Genomic DNA, 26,834 nt, shown 5'->3' with positions numbered 1-26,834 from the left:
GCCAGAAGCAGACTGACTGGCTTGCACGTACACACTCATGGATACACTAACAAAAGTGCAAATACAGAAATACACACACACACACTCACACATTTCTTGGAAAGCTTCCCTGCACCAAAACAAATACCAATCTTTAGTTAGCCTCAGCTGCGAATAGAAAAGAAGGAGTCAGTTTGGGACTTGGCTCTGGTTTAGCAGAGGAACAGATACAGACCATTTCCCCATATGCCTGCCTTTCACAGCTCCAGAGCAGCTCCAGATTTCACTGTATCATAATGCGGTGAAAAACATCCTCCGTCACTGATACCTTTTGATAACATCCAGCTCCCGCACTAGCACCGTGAGAGTGGCTGATATTCGGCAAAACCAGAAATGCTGGACTTGCCAGTTGTGTTTTTTCCTCTCAGGATTAACACATATTGTCGTGCGTTTTTTCAAACACTCGTGACGGCACATGAGCTGTGTTCCACCGTGGGACGTGAGTGTGTGCCCAGTGAATCAATAAAACACTCGGAGACAGGGAGACAGGTTCAATTTAAGCTGATAGATAAACTAAGGTGCTGCAAGTTTACCCTGTTTTCCATAAGACTCGCTCTAAGTATGCTTTGGTTCAAGGCATCACAGTCTGGCTCGTTAGGCAAACGGGCACATGCTGCATGCTGACATCACTTTACAGGAATTTTGGGCATTCACGTCTACGGGAATGGATTGCCCAAAAATAAAATGTACTACAGTGCTCATCTGGGTAATTATGGATCCCACTGCAGTTATAGTCTAAGGCCAAAGCCAAGCCTGCATTCTTGCCCTAATTTTAACTTCTCCAAACCTTTACCAAACCATAACCAACATCTGACAGTCATGTTCTGCTTTACATTTAAAATTAACTGAGTTTGATCAAAAATAACAACATTTCTGCCAACGTCTGCTGGGTATGCAATCAGTAGTGCAGTCATGTGGTGCACAGTTACGCACTATGCTGGCTAAGAAAGCCTGTGAAAACACTGGGTAGAGTGTAACTGCTGTTTGCAGAAGGCATCACCTCCATTCATGGAAAAAAAAAATGTATCCCGTGTCTGTGTATTGAAGCACAGAATGTAGTGGCTTCCCCATATGCATGTATGTGTTGGTGATTATTAATTGTTGCTGTGGGACACACCCAGTCAGAGAATCACCATGTTGGTGTGGTATTGAGTGTACCGGGGCAAATCCGTTGTGGGTCACTGCGTAAGGAAATCCACAAAGTTTTTACTGGACTTCTCTGTGTGTGTCCGTTTCTCGGGGTGCACATGAGGGCATGTGTTTTGTATGCTCAGTGCTCGTGAAATAACTAGAACTGTTTTTTTTGAAAATCTGCAAATAAGAGATGCCAATATTTCAGGTTCTGTTTAAAGGTACAGTGTGTAGAATTTAGTGATATCTAGTGTTGAAGGTTCATGTTGCAGCTGAACACCCCTCACCTCACCCTCTCCTTCCAAACATGAAAAAGAAACTGTGGTAGACTTTAATTGTCATGAAAACTCAAAAGGTGTTTAGTTTGTCCAGTCTGGCCTAATGTAAAAAACATGGCGGCCTCCGTAGAGAGGGTCCCCTCCATGTAAATATAAAGTATTTAAATATAAAGGGTCTTTTCTGGGGTAAAGAAAACTTTAATTCGTACAATTTAGATTAAATGAACTAGTGAAAACATCATGAGGGTTAATCTACATTAAATTTATTATTATTAAAATAGTTCCCCTTCACCTGAATCTTACCCACTGGAGCTTAAAATTAGCAGTCTTCAAGTCCCAAAACTTTCCAAAACCACAAAAAGAATCATGACAATGTAGTTTGACCACAGCAAACTGTTTGAAATTAGATAATGAGGTCTAAATTAATCTATCCACAAGAAAGCACAGATATGTGAATACCAAACCATGCACACAAACGAGAGGCTAAAGGCAAAGACGTATCGGTACTTGTACCGGTTTCAACACAGCCTCGAGCACAAAGATAACTATCCCAAAGTTTCCTTGAGGGAATGACAAAGACAAACAAATTCCTTAATTAAATTTGACTGTTGAAGGTTTTGGCGTGAGTCAGGGTTCAGTCTCCGTAATCCCTTCACATCGCCTCTTATTCAGAAATTAAAAGGTGCTTTGTGTCATTTCAAAGATGATGGATTACGGGTTGTGCCTCAAACAAACCTGATGAACCTAGACGTGAGTTTTACTGGACTGTAACTGGTGTGACTGCAGCGGACCAACTACTTTAAACAATATTGTAGAACAATTAATTAAGCCTTTCCTTTCCCCCGCGTTGTCCTCCTACTTTAAGTCTGGATTAATCCTCCTCCAACTTTTCATCCGAACAACACCTTAAACAGTTCCGCACCACACAAGTGTGCTTTTTTTTTTTAAAGTTTACCGCCACTTTTCTTTCATACAAAATTGGGTGCTTGTCTTTAAGTGTCTTCAGGCACACAATGTCACCCTTTTCCAAAATTCAGCGTCTTTACTCTTTCCATCTTCTCTCCTCTCTTCTCTCTCTTCTCCCTCTGCCTGATATTCTGGTCACGCACAACTGCGGCAGCCCTCCTCCAATCGCTGGCAATAATCCACACCTCAGACCCCCCAGACACACAGTCTGGTCTCCTACAATGTACCTCAGCTCCAAAACTTTCCCAGACACATTTGGCCTTCTCTCTATCGCTTACCTCTCCCTCCCTCTTCAGCCCCTTTTCTTTCACCCGGTCTCCCCATGGCTCTTCATCGTCCAGTTTCATTTGCTCTGCCCCTTTCTTTCTCTCTATTCAGCCAAGGCCTGTCTGACAAAAGTATCTCCTAATCTTCCTCAGAGCCCATTTGACATAAAATGGCGGCACCGCAACCGACCAATGCTGGCTGTTCCTCCAGCATTAGAGAGTAGAGCTACACTCCAGCTCCGATTTTTTTTTTTTTTTGAGGTTTTAGATCAGAATAGCTCAAACATTTTCATGTTGCCGAAGCCCGAGTAGGCCCACATGTAAGGCCCAGATCCCATTAATCAGGATTTGTAAAACCTGTGAAAAATCTAAAGGTCTGTTATTCTGATGATGAGAAAACAAGTTTCATTCACATATTTCTGCATCTAGATCTTGTTTAGTTGATCTTTTTTCCATATACTGGCAAAATATTTCTAATTGTATGTAACTCATTTTCATAACATATAATTAGTCAAATTTAGACATGACGACATTACTTCAAGTTTCCTGGCACAACAGTTTGATAGTTTTTTGCGTGAGCTGAACCATGAATGGGACTTGCCTGCTTTTGTGTCTGTCTTTGAATGAACAAGGAATTCTTTCTTTCCTGTTTCATGCTGCTATTCAAAAAATCCCATCATACAGAAAATGAACTGCTCTTCACCACAGCCTCAAAATATCAGAATGTGATGCAGCCAGAGTCGAGTTGTGGTGAATCTACCAAAGGTAGCGTAAGATATCACTTTTGGAAACAGACAGGGGAGAGGCCTCCTAAAAAATTTTAATTATAGTCTACTCTGATTTTATTCAGTGCATATAAACACAGTGTACCCAACCAGGTTATTAGAAACACCTGTACAGATGCTTATTCATGCAATTATCCAGTCAGCTAATTAAATGGCAGCAGCACAACGCATAAAATCATACAATACATGTCACAAGCTACAGTTAATGTTCACATTAAACATCAGACCACCATTACACAAGTTTTTACTGAGAGCACTTTGTTGAGGACAGAGCTATAAAAAGGCCAGACTGTTTCAAACAATAACTCTCTCTTTCCCACTCTGATGAGCAGAAACACATCTTTAGAAACAAGTCTCACGTTGAGACGAATGGGCTACAGTTGTAAAAGTTATGATCCACTCAGCCAAAAACATAAATTTGAGGTTGCAGCGCCACAGACTCTCCAACACTTGACAATTGACGACTGAAAAACTTGGCCTGCTCTGATGAATGCGAGTGTATCTCTTGGAAACCATTCGAATCCCAGGTTGCATATCTTTAATGGTGCGTGTTTGTTAAGGACTCCTGGAGGTGAAGAGATCTAAGAGTTTCCACAGTGAGGGTAGAAAGGGTTGAAAATCAAGTGCCGTGAGGATTCTACTGCTGGAGTCAGAAACAGCAAACACTTTTAAAGGAGGATCACAGAAGTAAATCATAATTGCAGAGGGGCATCTGCTGGGGACCCCCACAGAATGAACTTATCAATTGTTTAAATAATCTTTACTGGGATGCCAAGCTCTTTCTTCTTAACATTCTTGTGCTGCACGGTTGCTAATTTATGGCATGCTCACTAATTTATTCTTTGGCAGTGGACACCAAGGAAAAAAAAAAAAGACCCTCTGCAAAAGCCACTAATCAGTATCTGTTGGCTTGGACGTGTAGTCCCCCCTTTGACAGTGTTTTCCTCATAAGGGTTTTAACGTTTATCTGTGATCTTGTTTGGCTCTGGTCTTGGGAATCTTTCTGTTGTGCTGGGAGAAGACAAAGCTAAGAGGATTGAATTCAGAGCTGCAGGCAGACATGATGGGAAGTGTAGATAGAAAGTAGAATGAAAGTCTTTGTGTTATGTGAAAGTTCATTCAGAGCTCAGCTATAAGTAATGAGTTTTATTTTATTGAGATGTAATTATGAGGGGAGATCCATGTCCCTCCCACCAATATATTAGTTGCCTTACTCCAACCAAACCATAACTCTTTTTCTCCTCCCACACCTATGATTTTAACTTTACCTCCCCTATACCATGGGCAGATGTTGCAAGAAAGTCTCCTTAATTGAAGTGAAATAACATGAAATCCAGTGTCCACTGTCAATTATGTTCCTTGGCAAAGGTTTATTAACAGCATCTAGACCACCGTGGGTCTGGGGAGGTGTAGGAAACCTCAGCATTTGTAACATCTGAATTTTTCAAATGCTGGTAACACGCAGAAACAAAAACATGTCAGAACTGCCAATTATTTCTCGATCAGACAGAATAATTAAAGTTTTATATTTTTTTTTTACTATCCCTAGCAATCGACAGGAATGGCGATTTCAAACAAAACCCCAGATATTTACCAATGGCAAGTTACAGCACGGTTGACCATAGTGACAACCACTGGCCTCCTGTGGGAGAGTCAGACTCACTAAATGCCAATTCATCACCAGGACCCATTCGCCCAATTCTACCCACCTTTCCACAAACTGCTGACTGCTACCTGCATTGGCGCTGAGCCTGAACATTAAAAAGTAACTCCTGAGGATTGTGGACTGATTTTATTTGAGTTGGCGCATCAATCAGGTGGTCACTGCAAGTTATATTTGAACTAAGATTTTTCTGCTGACGTTTGATGCACTGGTTATTTCACACGAGAGATTTTGCAGCTCTTTTTTTCCCCAGGTTTCAAATATTCACAGCTCAGTTGGAGAACGGTAATGCCACGTACCAATATTTAATTGTCAATGTGACATCTTGAAGGGCTGGTTACCTTAAGAAGGGGATTAGCTCAGTGTTCAACTTATATTAAATTATATCGATGGATGTTTTCCCCTCAGACTTTCAGTGTAATATAAGTTATCTAAAACGAGTGATTGGAATCGCATAAATAATCTGACTTCATGATGTCAGTGTTTACCCAAACATCATTATGGCGGTTGTAACGGCAAACACATCCATCTGTCTAACGCGACGCCCAATCTTTTGTTTGCTTTCTTGCTGTCCTTTTGTTTCCGCCGTTATACCAAACGCTCCCTCGTTCTCTCCTCTCCTCCGAAATCCCTCCCCCCTTCCTCACAATCCCGTTTTGCGTTCCTTGCCTTTCTTCCTCCTCCTTCCATCTCTCCGCACGCCTCACCACCCTCCACCACCCCCACCCTCCCCCCTCTGTGTTTGTGTCCTCATCTGACCCTGCCTGGCCTGAATCGCTGCTGGTGCCCATTTGGATCGGGCACAGCTGGTGCTGCTGCTGAAAGCCGAATGCCATTACCGCCGCCGTCTCCTGTCCCTTCTGTCTGCCTGTTTGTCTGAGAGACACGTCTTCATAATGGTATTAGCCCGATTTCTCCGATTATTTCCTGTAGGCCCTGTATTTTCTGTGTTGAATCTTTTTTTTTCACCCTGCCCCAGGGGGATAGTTTAAGCCTTATTTTATTTGCCCTGCAGGAAATGGGAAGAAATGACACATAATAAGAAGGGAAGAATAAACATAAACATGTCAGCTATTTCATAAGAGGACGATACACAGTGGGGATAAGAGGAAAGGGGCCATTTGTGGTCCATGTCGTCCAATACTGGGTCAATAAAAACCAGGGAGAGGAGAGAGTGTCTCTGCAGCTAAGCGGACAGCACCGCAGCGATGGCTCACTGTGTGCCAGCTGCCGTTAAACTTAGCAAAAGCAAAGGAGCAAAACCAAAGGTTGCTGTGAAGAGCAGAGAAGAAAAGCACGTGTTCATAGCAATTGTTCAGTGCTCATAAATATGCAATGGTAACTATTAGTATACATTAAAATGTTACGATCAAATGTGATATTTAATGGGGCATGTGAGGTTAATGACATTTATGTCCACAGATACAGGTGATTCTAATGTAAAACATTGGTCTGTGCTCCTAATGGGATTGTAATGTTGGAAGATTGCTTTTATTCTCAAAGGAAGTGGTAAATTCATGATGAGAATAAAAGCTGCAGCTGAACTAAACCCTACCCGGGCTTCATTTGGTGCTCAGCCATGCCTGTCAGGTAGCATTACTGGCTCCGGTCTGTGGATCTTTTTTTATAAGGTGTAGTAAAGGATGATTTTAAATCACAATTACCTCGTTTATTGACAAACAAAGGAGCTGTGGGGCTTCAGGAGGTATGGAGGTGAGAAATTAGGAATTTTGCAACACTGCATGGGGAATTATGATAAACTGTTTGAAACAGGGATCAACGCTGTCGTTGTATTACCTGGATAGTCCCATTTTGGAAAAAGAGAGAAATAGAAATAATTATAAAGTTGACAGCAGCATGATGTTAAAGTGTGGATAAACCCGATTTATGGGCCAATATTCTAGTAAAGTAAATTTAATCCCAAAATAAAATAATGGATTTTTTTTTAATAAAGAACAAATCACCCAACAGAGTATTCTGACTGGTGGGCAGACATACCATGTGTTTGTTGCTGTGCAGTAAAATGTAACTATAGGTTAAAACAAAAGTTATTAGCTTATATGTAATAACATGATAATGTATATAATAAAACAATTTAAAACGTTATATCTGAATTTCATACCTTCATATAACTATTGTAATTCTGCTGTGCAAGTTATTCGGCTTATGTTTTATATTGAGAGCAAATTGTGGCACATTTAAAATAGAGGACAAGATGTTGAATTTCCCTTGTATGTTTAAATGTCTTCTGCACAATTTATGTTTCCAACTACCAGCGGATGTTAGGGACACAACTTCAGCCGTATAACTTTGTGTCATCAAGTGTTTTGGCCATTTGGGCATCAGTCAGAGTAGCAGGCTATACTGTAAGCACCAGAGATTTAGTTCTTAAGGCCACTGTTCACATCCTGCTTCAGTTGCTCTAGGCCCTGATTGGTGTTTATCAGTCCCCTGACCTTTGTCGCTCAGCACCTACTATCCATTTTGAAGCTCTTATAATCACCTCCATCGTCATGGTGAATGCTAGTGTGGAGATAGTGCAGCCCAGCCATGATGCCTAGTTCGAGAAGCTGCCATATGGAGATCAAATCTGGTGTCGTGAAGCAGAATTGCAGATCTTCAAAAGGGTCCAGAGGACACTATGTGGTACCGACCCAAATGCATTGACTAGATCAAGGACGTTGACATGCAGATCTCTCTTCTCACTCTTGGCTGATTGGATTTGGTTTCAGATCATGCTAGCGTGTTGTGTCTCTTTCGATCAGAGTGTGTTCTTTCCAGGTCTACATCCTGCTTCAACGTCCTCAGGGTTCCTCCCTTCTTTGTGGTGAAGAGATTTCACAAATTTGAAAGGATCTTTAAAGGATCGAGTTCTTGCTCGCCTCAAGGTTGACAGTTGGGTCTTGATGTTCTCCTGCAGTATGTTAATTCCCTTCCTTCTGCTCTTCTGAGGCTTTTTTCCACTGCTTTTTTAGCTGCCTCCTCTCTTGCACCAAGCGTTCTATTTCCAGCTGCCTTCTGGACTGGGTTTCCACTGTTGGTGTTATCCGTTCTTTCTGCGTCACTCCAAAATGTTCCACTCCGTGGTCGTAGATGATGTTGCCCATCCTCTCTAGCTTTGTCTCATCTGTGCCCTTTATCTTTTCAAGGGTAGTGCTTAGGTCCTCCAGTCACAGGGACACACCTGGAGCTTCTAGACAGATTATGTCGTGTTAGAGTCTTGAATTGTGCTTCTCTTTGTCATTTCAACTCCAGGGTCATTAGCCGTGTGGTCCTTTAGTGAGTTGTCTTCTGCCCCCACTCTCAAAGACTCTGGGGGTATTTTTCATCAGTATGGGTAGCTAATCCATGCCAGCCGCGGTGGGGTCTATTCCCTCCATTCAGCTGTCTTTCCCCGCCGTCACAAGGTCTTTCCCTTGCTGTTAGCTATCCTGTTCAAAGCTGCCACTGGATGCATCCAGCTACAATCATTTAGATTATAGAAGTTGAATATCCCTTGAACATTTGAAGGTCTTCAAACAGTTAACTTTACACATTGTGTTAACATTGAAAGGATGAACGATGAATAGTGGATTTTCTCTCAAAGACATTTTGGTGAGTAAAACACATTTAAGTTTTTTTTTCTAGGGCACACAGGTTTAAACGTTTTGTTAAAAACAAAAGACTGACGATAACTGGAGGCTCTCCAAAAGGTGAAAAGCTAAATGGAACACTTTTAAACTGGTGAACAAAACAAAAACAGTTTCCAAACAGATGCAAGAGTTTACTTCAGAATTAAGCCAAAAAAATGTACGCATAGTGAGAAAAATAGATAGATCATTTCATGTTTTATTGTAGTTTTGAAACTGTGATGGCCAACCAGTCCTGTGGACTGTGCAGTTTTTCAGTCAGACCGCCTCAAGTAACCTATCAAATAGAATTTTTGGCATTGTCCAATCAGACAGAGGGATTTTAAACGTTGGAAACTTGAAGTACTTTAAAGTTCTTTCAATCAGATTACAGCTTTAAAACTGTTTGATCCACCACATCCACTGTGGCTGTTGGGTGTTAAACCTATAAACATAGTCAGCAGTGACGTCAGACTGTACTGACCACACCCTGACTTCCACATTTACATCAACCACTGGAGGTCAGGAGAAACAAGATGGTATAGTCGTATTTTTAGTTTAGTTTTAACATTTTATATGTTTTATTGAATGGTAGCAAACTTACCCAATCTGTAAGTTGAGGCTAAAACATGACCTTCCATGTAAGTTTAACCAAAATATAGAGTGTAACCAAATCACTGTGGGGCTGATTAATCTCAATAAGTTTTATTTATTACTTTTACAGGTTTGAAACTTGCTGGAGCAGCTAAGCTGAATCATTTGTTTTTTCACGATGTAGCAAATACGCTATGTATTTGACCTGGTTGCAGGATTTTTGAAACACTGCAGTTTTGCCGTCCTTCTCTTTCGTCCCCTCTTGCTCCTTCTTTCTTTCTGTTGTTTTCATGTACCAGTCCCCCATGAAGGACAGCTGCTGTGAGCTGACAACCTGGCTGCCTGCCATTCATTACTCTGCCAGTCGATTTCTGAGCCACGTACCCCCCCACACCAATACCCATCATGCATTTGTCAGACACTGTCTGGGTGCCGCCGCCGCTGCTGCTGCTGCTGCTGCTGCTGCTGCTGTAGCAGAGCTCTGAAATGAATTCAAGAGAAAAAAATAAGCTCTTGTGTTCATTTATATGTTTTAAAACAAATTAGTTTCTTGCTTTAGAGCTTCTCATGAAAGGAACTGCACATACACAAAATGAGCTCAAAAGCCGGGTGTAAATCAGATTTACTGCTACACCCCATAAAGTATCTTAAATCCATATCACTGTAGAAAATAGAAAAATACTGTCAACTTTCAGTTGTATTCGCATTCCTCAGAAAATACAACATGACATTTGCCCTAAAAGTACGCTGACAAAAATTCCACAGAGCCAGCAGCGAGGGAGTCTGGCAGAGAGAAATGTCTGATCGTCACTCGGGTTATTTCAAGGCCAGAATAAAGCAAGCCAGATACAAGCCTTTCAGCTAAGGAAGCATCCTTACAACCAAATGCTCAAGATGAAAGTCCAAGGACCGTTTTCACTGTGGAAAATGCTAACATCTATTCCTCCTCCTACATATGGATATGGTTCTGGATGTGGGGGGCAATTCCCTTCTGTTTCCATGGCTTCCCAGGACTGTATTTGCTGAAAGTGTTTGATGGCCTTCTATTTTTTGTATTTCCCTTTCCTCTCCAGTCCCCATTCATTATCAAGCCTTTCACCAGAAGGCTGATATTTCACTATTCTGCTAAAACCTCTAATTACTTTTTATTTTTCATTTTTTACTTTCTACAGCGTTGGTACCTGGCATCTATGATTCGCTGAAGGGAATATATAGTATAGATAACAATGCGGCACGCTTTGTTACATACTAGTCATGGCACCTAAAGTGTCTGAAGGCAGACCTAATCGTACTTGAGAATGGCCACACTTAACGACCTAGAAAATCTGCAGTCATAGTGACAGATTTTTTGAAATCGGGGTAACTTCAAAGTCTCCTCAAAGGAATTCCTGGTTTAGACACAGAAAGTTGTAGAAGTAGCTGTGTGGAGAATGAAAACATAGAGCTTGAGAGTGAAATGAAATCTCATCCCTGCACACCTGGCCAATCACTGTGTGATGTGAGTGCTCGTGAAGTTGTTGGTTTTAGAAAGTTGCAGAAACTGTTAAGCACTCACCCCCTCACATAGAGTGGATTTTGAGGATAGCACAGGCACTTCCTTTAGAGCTAAAGAAATCATTTGTTCTATCAGATAGCTGAAAATACCCTGGTCTGAAGTCAGCGGCGCAGTATTCCACTGTTATTTCATGAAGACAATTATTAAGATAGTACAATGCACCTACATAGGGGAGAGCATAACAATAGGCTTAGTACAACTATGTTGAACTACGTGGTGCAGCTATTGTTTTTTTTAATGTCTTTCTTGGAAAGACACTGAGCCCTGAATGATCCTGATGGTTGGACCAACACCTTGTATAACGTGAATGAATGAATAAAGGTCAAGAAGTAAAGTTCTTTTGATTAAAGCACTGTACAAATCTAGCTATTTACCAAGTGATGGCTAGTGTCATAATCCATTTGTCTGATTAGATTTATAAATACCTAACACTGCAGAAGTTGGTTACATGCTGATTTTAAAATTCAAGTGTAATTTTGTCTCGGTGGTATTGGTTTCTGAAAGACTGATTAAGGTCTGACGAATTTTAATCCACTGGAAATGTATCTATCAGAAAATCTGCTTGATATGAATAAAGAAGCTAAACTTTTATGAAATGTGAAGAACTTCGATGTGGCTGTCAGACTTCTTATTTCTCAACTTACTAAACTAGCTGGGTCTTCTGCAATATGTATAAAAGTAATAATCAACACAAATGTATGTATCAAAATTCCCATTGGAAGTAAACAGTATATAATTTGATCCCGAGTGCCTGTCTAGATTAATTCAGCCCAATTAGGCCCAGTTACACCCACACTAATACCTTCAATCCTACTTAAAAATAAGCTGAATCACGTGTGCCGCTGCTGCTTATTCACATCAGTGATAGTTCAAGATGTTTTAACTTTCTTCAAGATGTACCTTTTATTAACAGAGGCAGAAGTTTGAAGACAGGTTATAGGATGAGAAACAACACTGAGGATAAAAATCCTTTAGGTAAGCTATGTACAGTCTACACAGGATTTTCTGGGGGAAGGTGTCCAGTGAACAGTCACTGGAGCTGTTGGATACAATTTGACAGTTCACACTGCATTATTAACTGTAAATGCCCTCATAATGAGTACAGGCTCGGTTAATGCCCTCATTGGAGTATCCAGATCAGGTCTGCTTTGATCAAACTGTTATACAGCTCAATACAGATGGGAGACTTGACTCAAGTCTTGCCAGGAAGCCCTCCCAACACAACTGAATGGCAGAGGGCCACAGGATGTGCTAGCAGGCTGTCATTACAGCGAAGGGGTGGCCTTTGCTAAACAGAACAAAGGAGACATTTTTTATAACCGGTGGATGGTTACTTGGCCGGTGCAGAAGTGCAATGAAGAGACACATCTGCACAGGACAGGGAAAAAGGCCTATTAAAGAAAAGAGGACATAACAGATTTGAATACAAATGTATTTTGTATATCGGTGAAAGCCAAAACCTCTTCAACCTTCTATTTTGTCGCTATAATGTAATGAATCAGTAAATGGCAATGATTCTCTGAAACATTTGAGGGTAAAGCTGCACTTAACAATATAAACTGCTCTTTTTGTTCTGCATGGAACACAGGGGGGATAGCAAGAGGACTAAAGGGTGGGAGGGGGTCGGCAAGGAGAAGAGAAATGGAGAAGCAATGCAGGGATGAAGAGAATCCCTGCAAAATATAATTTTCGAAGGTTAACACAGCAATAGTTGAGATGATCTATCGACCTCAGAGAATATTTCAATATCTTTATACCAAATACTTCCACGAAATCATTTCCTTAGAAAGTTGTATTTCACTCATTTCATCCACAAACTCAAAAGCTTTGCAATCCAGCATTATGAAAGAAATTTACATTCAACTCACCAAATAAAGTATGACACAAATGGAGATTCAAAAGTGAGCTGATTTCTTTCTGAGGTTTTATTGCTTTGAATGTAACATGTGCTGAACACATTTTTTTTACATGCAGTTGAAATGTGTCACAAGGTCTACAAGTTCGAACGCAGTGGGTGGACATTTTTTCAACACCTCTGTACAAGAAATCAAATCTGAGGCTGGTGTTTTGTGCGTTTTCAAGCACCTCTATCCACTTAAATCTACCATTCTGGTGTTTGGCCCTTATGAACAGAGCTAATGGCTGGAGCTTAAAAACATTTTAATAAAAAAAAAGTTTTTCATATTTGCAGCCTCTACTGTTAATATATATTCCTGCAGAGCAACTTTAACTTTCCTGACAGGACTAAAGAGGTTCCTGTAAAAGTTTGTCAAACCTATTGTACTGAGATGTTGTCGTTATCAGTAGACCAATCGGAAAGTTGGTTTTAATTAAATTTAAAAAAAAAACACCTTTTCTGTGCTGTGCCATTTCCTCCGTTTGCAAGTTGTAAAATCCAGTTTGAGAAAACAAACTGCTCAGAGTTTTGTTTCTTCATACAGCTGGCTGACCGCAGTTGTCAGCAAAGTGGGAGTCCAACAGCCTGGGGAATCCAGCCAAAGCAATGCATCATTTCAGTCGAACACACGAAATGATGCAATACATCATTCTGCTCTTATCGACAGAGTCATCAATTCTACAACACTGCAAATATGTAATCAATGAAACGAAATCACACCTATAATTTCCCAAAAAATGAATGAGACCAACCACATGATCTGCACCGTTATAAAAGACCCACATCAGCCGTTTATAATAGAAACTACATTTATCAGTGGAGAGGGCTCTACAACAGCACTTGTTCTCCAACTGTGAATCATTTATCTTGCAAAGTACTTGAGTTCTCTGGTGTATTTAGCCATATGGGAACATTGTGATGCACTTTCATACAGACTGATGATAATAGTGAGGGAAGAAAGAAGGAGACAGGAAGGAAGGAAAGGAATGGGAAGAACAGTGCTGTCAATGACTTCCTCGAGCTCTTTAAGCCCTCAAGCAGAACAATGATTCCTTCCTCCAAAACTGCTGCAGCTTGCCATCACACACAATACCACTGAGAGGTGTTTGGCAAGGAAAGATGGATGAAGTATACCCCAGTGTGTTTAGATTAACTTTAACTCTCATAGAAAGAGTTGAGTGATGACAGCGATCAGCTTAGTGCAGAGCACTTGACAACCACTGTCAAATAAATGTATGATAAAGGTTAAAATAATGTTGATGACAAGTAGCACGTGTGTAAAATATTGATGGACTGACAGGGACTTGTTTCAGAACACGAGAGGTGTTCAAGGCAACACAAAAAGCAGGGGTGTACATGTTCCTCATGACGCTAAATGGCTCAAGTATCAAGAAAATTCAAATGCTTCCATTACGTCCATCTTAATTTCCAAATGAGTCAAAACAACCTCGAATCCGGATTTGTCAAAATGAAATGTTTTGGGTGTGAAAGTAAGAAATACTGTCATTTGTCATCGCCTTCCAAAACGGGTCATATGACTGTTTTCTGACTTGACGCCCCTAAAGTTGTTGATCGATTTACGATGGGGTGACTTAAACTGAGACGACCAAAGAAATCCATCTGATCGGCCAAGAGCGAGATGTTTGATCACTGAAGAAAAGAGTCGGGTGTCATGACAGCCCTCACGCTGAAAAGATATACAAGAGATTTGATAGAAATTCATCCTGATTCTGAAATTAGTTGATGATGGATTGAAGAATTCAGTTCGAGTTACATTTGGTTTAATCTGTGCAGTGTTTCCCTCGTGTAACAACAGGAGAACACTTCAATTGTGTTGCACGAATTGTTTTTCTAACTGTTTAAAATAATGATATATTAGCATTTTCTTCTATGTCACCGGTTAAGATATAGTTAGTTAAAGGCATGACACATATGTGGCGATGGTTTAGAAGTTAGAAGTTAAGATTTACGAGTAAAAGATGATGGAAGTGGATAGTGCTGTCTCTTTAGATGTACCCTACTATTGCTAACCACCATTTGAGCTATTTCCCCTTCTATGTAAAATTTCCGCAGGGGTTCCCGACCACAAGCAGTCACAGGTTTGATTGTTACACTTGAAATATTATATATTATATATATTTCTAGAAATCATCCACTGATTAGGAGAGATGTGTTGTTCAAGCTGAAGCAAGAAAACCATTTTCATGTTTCACATTGAATATTGCATGTTAAAAGATGAATGCCTACATGTTGGTGGATGAGGTGCAAGCTGTCAAGGCTGACTCTGCTGCAAGTGTAACACAAAGAGTCCAAAAGTGAGATTCAAAGCTATGGTGAAGTTAATTACCTTATCTTCGGTGTGTCCCTCAAAAAGGTGGAGTCGTCCCCGATCACGGCTGTGAACAGAAACAATCGCAGTTTAAGTAAGAGACCATACTTTTTAAAATCAGACACTTAATCACATCAAGTCATATGGAAGGAAAATTAGGATCTGTTCAAAACTACTTGACCTTCAGTCAGTCTGCAGAGCTCCAGCTCATGTGATAATTTCTGAACAGGTTCAACAGACCAGCAGACGCTCTCTCATCAAAGCTCGTTCAGCTGCCACCAATAATGACACCAGAGAAACTCTTCAATGCTGAAGTACCTCACAGGGTGTGCTCTTCTCTCTACAGCTGCTGTGTGTTGAGGAGTCACGGCCTATTATTTAGAATTCACTTCAAATGAAGTGGAATAAGGATTCAGTTTTCACAAGGTTCAGAAAGTTGAAAAGCAAAGAAGAAAGTTTGTTTTCGCCTTCTTAGATTTTATAATTTTTTTAATCTAGTGTCCAACGCAAGCTCCGACATCAGCGAAGGAATTTTGCGGAAGCAATATTGCAGCTTTAATTTTTTCAGACCCAGGTCGATTTTTTCCACGGATTCACTTCTGACATGTAATCAGAATGCGTATTGTGGACGTTACATCTAGAATCTAACGTCTCGATGTACCACTGGTAGGAGTAGTAGAAGAAGAACAACTTCCTCCTCAATCCAGTCTGATATCATTCGTCTATTTATTAAATATCTTGTCTTTAGATATTCAGAATTATTTACATTTTCATTTATTTGTATCACCATCGATGCACAAAGGCCTTGAGACTATCATTCTTAGCATAGCAGCCATTACATAAGAAGAGAAAATAAATAAATAATTCAAGTCACGGCTCCTCTCGGGAATAACCTGAAATCTCATGATGTCTACACACAGCGCCCGTATTCATGTTAGCTAAGCTACTTTAATTCATTGGCTAAATTAGCGACATAACAACTACAAACACACGGCGTACCTTCTCTAATTTCATGCTTTTGAATAACGTAACATTAATTTGGTTTACTGCTGCCGCTGCTCTGTCTCCCTTTATAACTTGAGTCTGTGTGTGTGTTGAGTGTTTGACAGGAAGTAAGTCCATACCTGTCCTCTACAAATCCCAGCTGAGCACTCGCAGCTCAAAATGTCGACCCATCAGTCACTCCCAGTGCTCTGTCAGACGTTGTTATGTCGCCTGTCACTGGTTTGCCCGTGTGTTCTAGGCTCAAAGTCTGATGACTGCATGGGTCTTTTCTTTAATAATTGCTGCCATATGTTGAGTATTTCAGGGCCAGAATGTGGACAGCACTGTGACAGTTATGTCCACATTGATTGAAATTTAAAACCCTTATTTTCCACTGCTAATGTTAGTTAGGGTCACATGGCAGCAGGGTACACTTGTATTGTGCATTCAAGATATCTATGACTCTACCTCGTGTTACTTTTTCTCACTTTTCAGAGAGTGGTTTCGAAGTCTAGATTGAAAATCAGATCATTAGGGAAAAGGGCCAGAACAGGAGTTTGTGTACCGAAGGTTAAAAGCTGCAAAAATTCTGCTTTAGAATTTAAGTTACACTCAAAACCATAATATCAGCAGATCCTTATCCCAGCAACTGTTATATCGAAGCAGATTAAATGAGGACAAGACACAGTATAAATCGGTATTTTGAATCAGCAGAGCAACAGCAGTATTTTTAGCTGCGATGATAAAAGCACCAAGTCACAACAGGAAACAAATAGTCCTTTTAAGCCTCTGGAGAACATATAATCTATTTTGCATTACAGGGGGACGGAATTAACTTTGCTGACTTTGTATTCTTTGCGAAAAAAAATGGGTAGAGGTCAGCAGTGGTCTGCTTTTTCTAGACCCCTGTCCCTTTAAAGACAATGACCTGACCAGCAGGGCACCTTGGCTGGAGATGAGAAGGTAGTTATTTCCAGCAGCCTCCTCATTTATTTGTGTATGTGTTTTAAGAGACCTAAAGCAGCGGGCTGGATGCCTGGGAGCCGTGCTGATAAAGCAAGACAGGGACTGTGTGCACTTTACCCAGGGTCCCTGAGTGAGTTGGGGGGCAGCATGGGGAGAGGGGACAGACAGGTGATCAGGGCCAGGCGGATACACTTGGGTGGATAACATGTCTTTAATGCTACTGATGGACTGCCCAACTGGCGCCCTGGCCGGCTGACTGGCACCGTGCCCAGCGTTCTTCCACTGGCTGAGCGGCTGTATAGCTTAGATCACTGCTGTGAGTCAGAGAGGGACATCAGGGGTGACAGACCGCAGACAGAAAGACAGGCCGAGGCAACGTCAAACACACTGGACACACAAAGGCCAAAGGCAAAGGCAGACTAGAGGTGAGAATCACTGACGAGCAAAACTTGGTGGGATGTAGCTGAGGACACATTGTAGGTACAACAGAAATCACAGAGCAGGGGAAGGGGGCGAAATATTGCAAGAAAATATTGTAAAGTCAAACGTTTGTGAGACAAACGAATACAACTTAAATATCCTGAGAGATTGTAAAGTAATACAGTGGTAAAAACTGTAAAACAGGAATTACAAAACACTGGAGAGATACAAGGATATATTTTGCTCCATTTATGGTAGAGAGGCTGAAGGTTGCGTGTATAGGGTTTTTTACATATCCAAAGATTGATTTACTTTCTCTCTCTGTAGAGCAGGTTGATGTCATGTGAACTTACTCTACCGATGCCTCCCTACAAGTTCCCCTGATACGGAACTTGACCCTGAACTTTTGTTTTACCTGTCGTGGCAGAGCCAACTTTCTGTTTTTACTATTTCTCCAGCATCTCCATCTCCATTTTCTCAAATTCCAATTGAGATCCTATGAAAAACCAATGTGTTAGAAGAAGAGCCTGATGATTGTCATGATGGCCAACATATTTATCTCCTGGAAGATTTTACTCTAAGAAGAAAGAATGGCTGCTGCAATATCAAGAACATTTACCTTCGAGCAGTGACATGAATGTTCTTCACGGTCCAGTTCTTATCTTAAGTAGCACAGACTGCTACAGCGTCACAGTTCTACTTTTAAATGTTCTATCCAATCAGTTTGGACTATCTACTGAAATCTACAGCGGTAATGAGGGAGGGGGGGGGGGGGCACTTTCCATTATACACTAATATTATCCTATAAATATTATAACTTATTATCATTGTAGCAAAAACACTCTTCAAAACAAGAGGTTTAACATTTTATAAACCTGATTATCGACAATTTGAGACTTAAGAGCCTTTAGTCATTGGTCAGAATAATAATAATCTTCATGAGGTCACATTTAGATACTGAGGAGCTTGATAATGTTGTCAGATATATTTACCACCGGCAAACCTACTCTCCAGTAACTCCCTCCTTCCCCTACTGTAAACGTAGCATGTTTACGAAACCTGAATGAGTTCAGTCTGATGATAGCTGCTGCTGCAAATACCAGGGACACAACTTTATTTTAAAAATCATTTTCTAAGGACAGGACACTTTATTTAAAACGACCGAATCTATTGTATACAGTTAGCTCTCTGTGGACGGCCTGTTTATATATGCAGGGCTTTTAAGGAAGTCTCGCTGTGTTTAGATTATCAGACATTTGGACTAACTGTGGGTTATTTAACAAATAAACAGCAGAAGCTCAGGGTCTTAGAATCTGTTTTGTGTTTAGTTCAACATGGTTCAAGTGGTCCGGTCAAGCGTTTACCATCTATTATTATGAGGCTTCGTCACGAGTCTGCTCACTAGAAAAAAACCCACCAGCCTGATCTGTACAGGTTGTGATGTTCAACTGCTGAGAGTGAACTGAAATACAGCAAAGCAAGAGATCTGATTAAGAGTGATAACTGGAAGTGCTTTTCACATCTTGTTGAATCATAGAATTATTATATTATGTGATAATTTGTACAACAATCCGACAGCCTCATTAACGTCTACACTCTGGTGTTAATTTGATCATTTCTTAGTTGTTGGTATTAAACCAGTAATATAGTCGACCTTTTTTTGTTTGAGGGCAAAATGAAAAAAGATTTCCTTCCAATTAATTTGAAGTAAAAAGACAACACAAATGAAAATTAGCTACAAAATGACAGATTGTATAATTAACACTGGAGGTTTGCAGAAGTGTCTGATGTCAAAATGTAGGGCCTTCAGATGAATGGAACAGCAATTGACAACAGACAGTTTAATTCTGAAAGTCTTTAGGCAGTATATAGGTACAGTATATATAGTGTTTAAGAAAGTTCGTACACTACCAAAAAATATATATTTTGCATACGATACAAGCTAAGTACCAGACAGATGTTGTCAAGTCATATCAGCAAATGTTACTCAAGCCCAAGTGACCAACAAAATTCACTGGTGGACATGTTGCATGCATTCAGTCATTCAAAAGACCAGGCTCACGTGTGTGTGGCCAATTTCATTAACAATATTGCACAATCATAATAAAACAGCCAATTAAAACAGCCGTAACACCTCTGAGTGATTACAGCGTTAAAATAACTCTATTAAGGAGTTTGTAAAAAATCAACTAGTGTTGTCTGTGTGTGGCTTTTAGCCCATTTAGTATATAGTGAACCTTGGTGGGTTGGTCTATGCTAAAGTGTCTCATTATACTACCACTAGGGGGTGCCAAACTTGGAAATTCTTTTAATTGTACAGAAAGGAAGATATTTTCTACGGACAACACAACTTTTCACTTTGGTTTAGTACACTAGTATACTTTAAACATGGCTACAATCCTCCCCTGATCTTTACAAATCTTAATGAAGATATATCTTCAACTAATATTCTCCGCTGTGGTTTAAATTGATAAATGTAAAATATTGGGTTTCAAGTGTCAAACAAAAGCAATTTTAGTTGTCCATGTAAAGTAAGTGTATGATATTTGGAAATATATTATTTGCTATAAGAGATAAGTGCATTTTAGTGACATTGGTGTCATTTTGGGACATATATCCCTGAAATGAAACTTCAAGTCAGGGCTTACTCCAGGATGCTCCACCATCCACATGCTTTTGGGTTATAGATAGCTGATGTCAGGGTCATGGTTGGATTCTGGTGATGGAGGCCTGACAGGAAGAGGACAAATATGTCCGCTGAGATTAATAAATACACTGGATTTCGGCTTAACTCCAATTGGTGCTGCTCCAGCCTGCTAGCAGAGTGACACAGCCTATTTACTGACTGCAACACCGACTATTGGAAGAATCACAGGGGCTTAATGGGGCAAGCGAGGCCAAGATCTATAGTTGTTATTGTTACAGACGTGGGTTCACGGCCTGTAGCTGGGGCCAGTGGGCCGGGGCCAGTGGGCCGGGGCCAGTGGGCCGGGGCCAGTGGGCCGGTCGGCTGGTCTGTTCGGAGAGAGCAGTAGTGGGAGTGGCCCGGCCCAGATGGCTGTCCTATACAGCCCAGGTACTTAATATCTTATTCTCTTCCCTCCTCTCAAACCAGATGGAGGCTATTACAGTGGCCTGAAAGACCCGAGACACAGTGTGGTCGAGGTCTGTGTGTGTGTGTGTGTCGGTGTGGGGGGGGGGTATCTAATTACCACAACAGTTTTTTGGGTTTTTTTCAGTCTGCTTTTTTCTTGCTGTTCTGACACAAAATGCTCCACTGCAAAACCCTCCTGAGAATTCTTACAAGAGAGCAGACTGTTTCACACACAACAGAGAGACGGACAGAGAAAAAGAAGAAACGCAGAGGAGAGAGGAGAAGGGAGAGAAAAAGCACATTAAAGATATGCAAATCCAGCTGTCTGGGGTGAGGAGCATTAACTAGCGTTAGCAGGATAGCTTCCTCTATTTTTAGTGTTTGCATGTGTGTGTGGGTTGTGTGCGTACGTGGGCGTGTGTCTGTCTCTCTCTGCCGAGGTGTGTGATGACTTCCTTAAGTCTGGGCTTTCATGTTGCAGTCAGACAGTCTGGGCGTCGAGATATGTCAGCAGAAATATTCTGCCTAATTGAGACACTTCACAAATGAAGCTGTCAAGCCTGGGCTTCAAACAGAATCCACAGCAGCAGTTAGAAGAACATTTCTAGGACAGCAGCAAGAGGCAGTGTCATTTTTTTTATTTATTTCTAAACAAGTAGCTCCGGTGTGTTCAGTGATTACAAGCTAGTTTTAGGACAATCATACCAGAACTGTCAAAACTATATTTAAAAAAAAAGACAACCTTTCACATAGAACTGTGGATGTCAAAAAGAGAAGCCTTCCAAATTCAGTTAAACTTCAGGTTTATCAATCTGTCCATGTAGACGACCCCGAATAAGAGAATGGTTTTACATGTGGTGGCCAAGACTGCTGCTCTCCCTTTATCCGTCCTGACTGAGTTTTCTCTAGTTTTGTGTCCTGCTACTGTCCTTGTCACTACTGGTAGCATGAGTTGATACCTGCAGCCCAGTTAGGTTGCACAGGTAGTCCGGCTCCTCCAGGAGAGCACATCCATTCACGTGGTTGCAAGGTTTGTTGTGTCTCCCAGCTCAGTCTCAAGAGCATGGAGGAGATACCAGGAGATCAGTATCTCAGATCAGTACCTCCAGCAGGCTGGTGTGCATGTTTCTGACCAAAGTGGCATGAGGGCCTGACGTCCACCAGTGGGACCTGTGCTCACAGCCCAGCATGGTCTGGGGAGGCATAACCTTGGAGGATCACAGACCTTCATGTCAACTACGGTAACCTGACTGCTGTTGGTACCGGGAGGAAATCTTCACAGTGATTGTCAGAACCTATGCTGGTGCAGTGGACCCTGGGTTCCTCCTGGTGCAGAACAATTCCAGGCCTCATGTAGCCACAGTGTTTACACAGTACTAGATAATGAAGGCATTGATGCCATTGACTGACCCTCACCTTCCCCTGACCTAAATCCAATAGAGCACAGGTCTATTAAAGAACCAATGTTCATGTATGAACTAGGAACGTTGAGGTTCTAGGTGTTCAGCTTTGTGGAACAAAAGATCTTTGTTGAAAAGCTGCTGTCTTTGACAATTGATGGAGCACCAGCAATGACCGGCCACTCAGGACTGTAAAGTGGATCATTTCCATTTGAGCAAAGGTGAAGCAACACAGGAGCTTCAAGCTGCTACTGAATGTTCTGCGGAGTATGGGATCTTCCTCCTCCACAATGAAATCAGACGACCAAGTGGGGATAAGGTACTACAGCTCTTTCCTTGCAGGATGAGGAGGAGAAGGAGGAGGATACCACTCAGTTATCAGATGCTGAGTGACTGGTTGATCTAAGTAAAAAAGTTTTAAAGATGTTGTAAAACCATGCAGGACCAGTCGTAGTTTTGAATACATACAAGTACTGTGACCTCTAGTCCAAGGAAGGCAGGAGTTTGCAGACTCAGTGGCTTTGAGAAACTTTTGTGACATTTATTGCAAATCCTTTTACGAATGTGAACATAATTGGAATTTCACGACAGAGTTTTCTGTTTCGATTCTGTAGCGATGGACATTATAAAGTTAAAACAAGGACGAGTGAAAAAAGTAATTATTGATCTGATATTTGGTGGTGAAAGCTGTAAGTAACACATGCTCAGCTGAACACACACATACCAGACTGTCCAGACAAGTATACCTACAACCAAGCAGGATCAATAATATGCACACACACACACACACATATGGAATACTGCCTATGTAATCCCATCGTCTGTGTCTGCTCATCCCTGTGTCCTGTGTTTGTTTGTGCTGTATCTAGTTTCCAGTGCCATATGGTATCCGTAGCCATCAGTATCACACTCTGCAGCAGGCCCTAATAGCCTGCTGTTCTCAGGGCTTGGCTCTCCTTGTCCAAACAAAGACTGCACTGACAAACACACTAAAGTATTGGAGTTCATGATGAAAGTTTTAGAGCAGGTCCAGTCTCCCTATAGTTTTTCTCCTCCATCATGTGTGAAATTAAGAGGATCACATGCTCAACGATGAGGCCAGTTTGTGTGTGCCCTGCAGCATGATGGGAGATTCCAAGCTGCTCACATGTCTGCACTCTTCTCCACTAATCTAAACTTTCAACTTTGGTAAAGTTGGGTGGCTGGTGAGAGACTCTGAGATGTCCTGACCCCGGCTCAGACGCTAAGTTAACTTGACAAAACAACTTCAATAAACTGAGGATGTGAAGTTAATGCTGCTGTTTGTTCACAGAGACAATCGTTACAGACGGATTTGTTTCCTTTGCCGTCCTAGCCATTTTGTAAAGAGTCAGTCCGGGGAGAACATGCAATGCTGCTGCCACTGACTTTATATCACATCTACCAGATAATTCTTCACTGTCCTCATTTTGAAAAGAAGAAAACACAACTGTAGAGACCGAGCAAGTTTCCATCATGTCTGTTTTTACTACAACTACAAAGAAATAAGTGAGAGTTGGAATTCTCAAACAATGCATGCTGGGAAGTTTGCTAAGATGCTTGTGTTACTTCATACGACGTGTGTTTTTTTACATTTCTTCTTTTAATAGTCATTTTTTGTATAGTAAGTCTCATCACTGTTTTATATTCTCCAAGAAGCAGTTTGTATTTTAAACCAAATTTTCGATGTCAGCCCATTACAATGTTTTCTTTGTTTATCTTTGACTATATCTGAAAACCTTGCCGTCAACGACAACAGGAGCGTAGTTGTTTTAGGGAGTTGTCAGGATAAGGATTACCATTAGCTGCAGCAGAAGTCTAGTAGATCATAGCCAGAGGAGACAGAGGCGAGCGGGGTCTGACAAAAAGCAGGAGGCCTAAAGTCAGCCGAGCCCGGGGCGAGAGCTGCGCTCCACAGGGATGCAAACACACTGAACTACAACACAGCTCTTTCCTGAGAAACAATAAGCAAGGAAACACACATGTGGACAGCAATCACGAACATACATGTAGCCTACAATATGTTCGTGGAGGAGACATTGCAGCCACAGGCCTGTTGTACAAAAGGATCCTTTGTTCCATTACTGCAACACACACACACACACACACACACACACACACACACACACACACAAACGCACATACATGTGTATACTCCATGCATACCAGACAGAGCAAGGCTGCAGGTTCAAGGCTGTTGGGGACTGCTGAGGTCTGAAAGTTGCATCTGTCTCGTACATCAGTGTTGTATCTCTCTAGGGCAGCTACACTGCACATCATCTTGTGCATGCATCTTAAGTTTCAAGTTAGTGAGTGAGGGGTGTGTGTGTTTGTGTGTGTGAGTTTGTGTGTGTGTGTGTATTCTGCAGAATTCAGGTGAGGGGTGGTGCAACGTGTTAATTATGCTGCAGAGATCACACCATTTTGTTTACAGCACGCGTGTGGCCTTTTCAGTTTTGACACCAGGAGATGTTTGATTTTTTTTTTTTTATTTCTGTGTCACATGTGAGAAGCTTCATCAACTCCCTCACTCGCTCGTGATGGATGCAGTGGGGGATCTCCTGCTGTGTTCTCACTTTGACTTCTGCTGACTTTTCACTCAGGGGCAAGGCGGACAAAGTCCACAGAAACTCTGGACGCTCTCGCTCGGATGTTTGCCATCACATTTACAACTCCCACGAGGAAACTGTGGAGGATTTCTGGAGGACCTTAAAGGGATGTTTGAGTCCACAAAACACTTCAGTTTCAGGGGTAAACAGTGTTGCAGTAGAATCCAATGAAATCGAAGTCAGTGGTGAACTAAGCTTCCAGATATTGCACATTTTGAATGCTCACATATTGTGACTAGTGGATGTGTGATGAACATTTTGCCGACCAGGTAATCAGTACATTGTCCACACCTTCCTGGCATCTGCTAATGGCTAATGTTAGCCAAGACATGATGCTAACTGGAGCTAAAAACTCTAAGCAAAGTCTGAAAAAGCTGATGTTAGGAGTACACCACCGATGTAGTTTAAAATGAAGTCACATAACAATGATTGTTCATTAGATCCTGTCCAAACTGGTGCCTGCTCTACGAACCTGCATCCAGGGAAACGTTAGCTCAGGTAATGTAATGCTGCTCTCGCTGTGCTGTGCCGTGTCACATTGAAACTTGCTGCATGTTAACGAGGAAACATTAATAGGACCTATTTGATATGAATAAGATGTTTATAAGACATATTTTAGTGACAGACCATAAAAAGGCCATTGCCCCTTGTAAAGTCAGCAGCTGGGGACAGGAAGCAGTCCTCCAGTCCCGCACATCAGAGCTGGTCCCCGGGGTGTACTGCTCCGTGCATGCACTGCGGCTGTGGCAGGGAGACAAATGATATATAACAGACGTTACAAAGTGAGTTGGCCCATTGCTTCTATGTTTACAATAGTCTGAAGGTGCAGTTGAGCATGAAGATGATAATCCGGAATATATAACAAACTTTCTTTTTTACGCATAAACGGTATAAGATCTGTGACTTTGCACCTGACGAAAACCTTAAGTACTAAGGCATGTTAACATAAGTTTCATGCAGCGCTAATGTCATATGCCATAAGTTCAATGTGATTAAGCACAGCCGAGCAAGATATGGAAAATGTCTCCATGCAGGTTGACAGAGCATTCACACAGAAGTTGAAATATAACTACAGGCTGGAACATTAGTTGTGAACATAGTTTCCGAAGCTCAAAACTCTACGAGAAAGAGAAATCTCCGTGACACGAATGTAAGTCAATGTAAGTTCGTCTGTGTGTCGTCATTGAGGATGTGAGTGTGTGCGTGTGTGTGTGCGGAGAGGGTGAGTGCGAGTGCATGCTGCTTTATGTGGGTCAGGTCATCCTCACCAGCAGGTTCTGTCAGGAGGTGAAGATGAACTGTTTGGAGAGAAGTGTCTCTCTGTGTCAGTGTATCAGTCTGGCAGCCCTCACCCCTCCTCCACCCTGCTCACATGTCTGGGCAAACATATCACACAGAGATTTCACAGGAATATGCCTTATATCAAAATGGAAACAAAGTCCCTCCCTTTTTTTTTTTATCCTTTCAGTAAAAATAATTTGTGTAACATTTAAAAAATCGGCCAAAAAAACCCAAATCCAGCAAAAATAACTGTGGATCATCCTCATCACCATGTTTCAGTGCAGACATGGATGCAGACAGCTACGCACTTGCACAAGGACAGTGTGTGCTCCTGTTCTTGTTCTACATACAACATTCAAGGTTTGACATATGCAGATTGATTGTTGGTTTTTACGGTTAAATAACTTTCCGTCATTGGTTACGTATGGTGGATCTAATAAAGTGCTCAGTGAGTATATGAGGAACACAAAAGACTGTGCAAATGACTGCGAATCCACTTTCTGGTCTGTATTGTTGCTACCAACCCGTCATGTTAAGGTCTTTAATCAAAGTGCTCACTTAAAGCACTAATAAGGTATATTGCAGTCTCTCTCTTTTAGATAATTCATCTGGTGCTTAATGAAGAGTGTAAAGTTGCTTTCCTCCCTGATAAGAATGAAAAACTTTGGCGAAAGAATTCTTAAGATTTGAGTACAGCTTCAAACCACTGAACCTCCACTGAAGCATACTGTAAATATATAAGCAACGTCAGTCTTTCAGAAAGTGACATAAATCAAATCGCTGGAGCTTTTATTCCCTGATGACGCATCACAACAGCTCAAGCATGCCTGTGTTACGTATAACTGATGCGAGATAATACATTTGGGAATGTCAGTTATTTTCTAACAAAGAAAGAATGTTTAGAATCGTGGCAGGATGAGTGGGTGAGAGGAAACATATCCTTGCTTTGAT

The 26,834-nt window shown here is 41.4% G+C and overlaps 1 long non-coding RNA gene across 1 annotated transcript in view; it reads right to left on the bottom strand.

The window, feature by feature from the left end:
* LOC109639353 (uncharacterized) overlaps positions 1 to 26,834 on the bottom strand; it is a 72,975-nt gene that overhangs the window by 14,154 nt on the left and 31,987 nt on the right. Inside the window, exon 3 of the long non-coding RNA XR_011244472.1 lies at positions 15,130 to 15,178. This is a non-coding gene — a long non-coding RNA (uncharacterized lncRNA). The remainder of the gene's footprint in view (positions 1 to 15,129; positions 15,179 to 26,834) is intronic.

This window comes from Paralichthys olivaceus, chromosome 11 (assembly GCF_024713975.1).
Source record: "Paralichthys olivaceus isolate ysfri-2021 chromosome 11, ASM2471397v2, whole genome shotgun sequence".
In the NCBI taxonomy this organism is placed as follows: domain Eukaryota; kingdom Metazoa; phylum Chordata; class Actinopteri; order Pleuronectiformes; family Paralichthyidae; genus Paralichthys; species Paralichthys olivaceus.
This window is presented reverse-complemented; position numbering and strand designations above follow the sequence as displayed.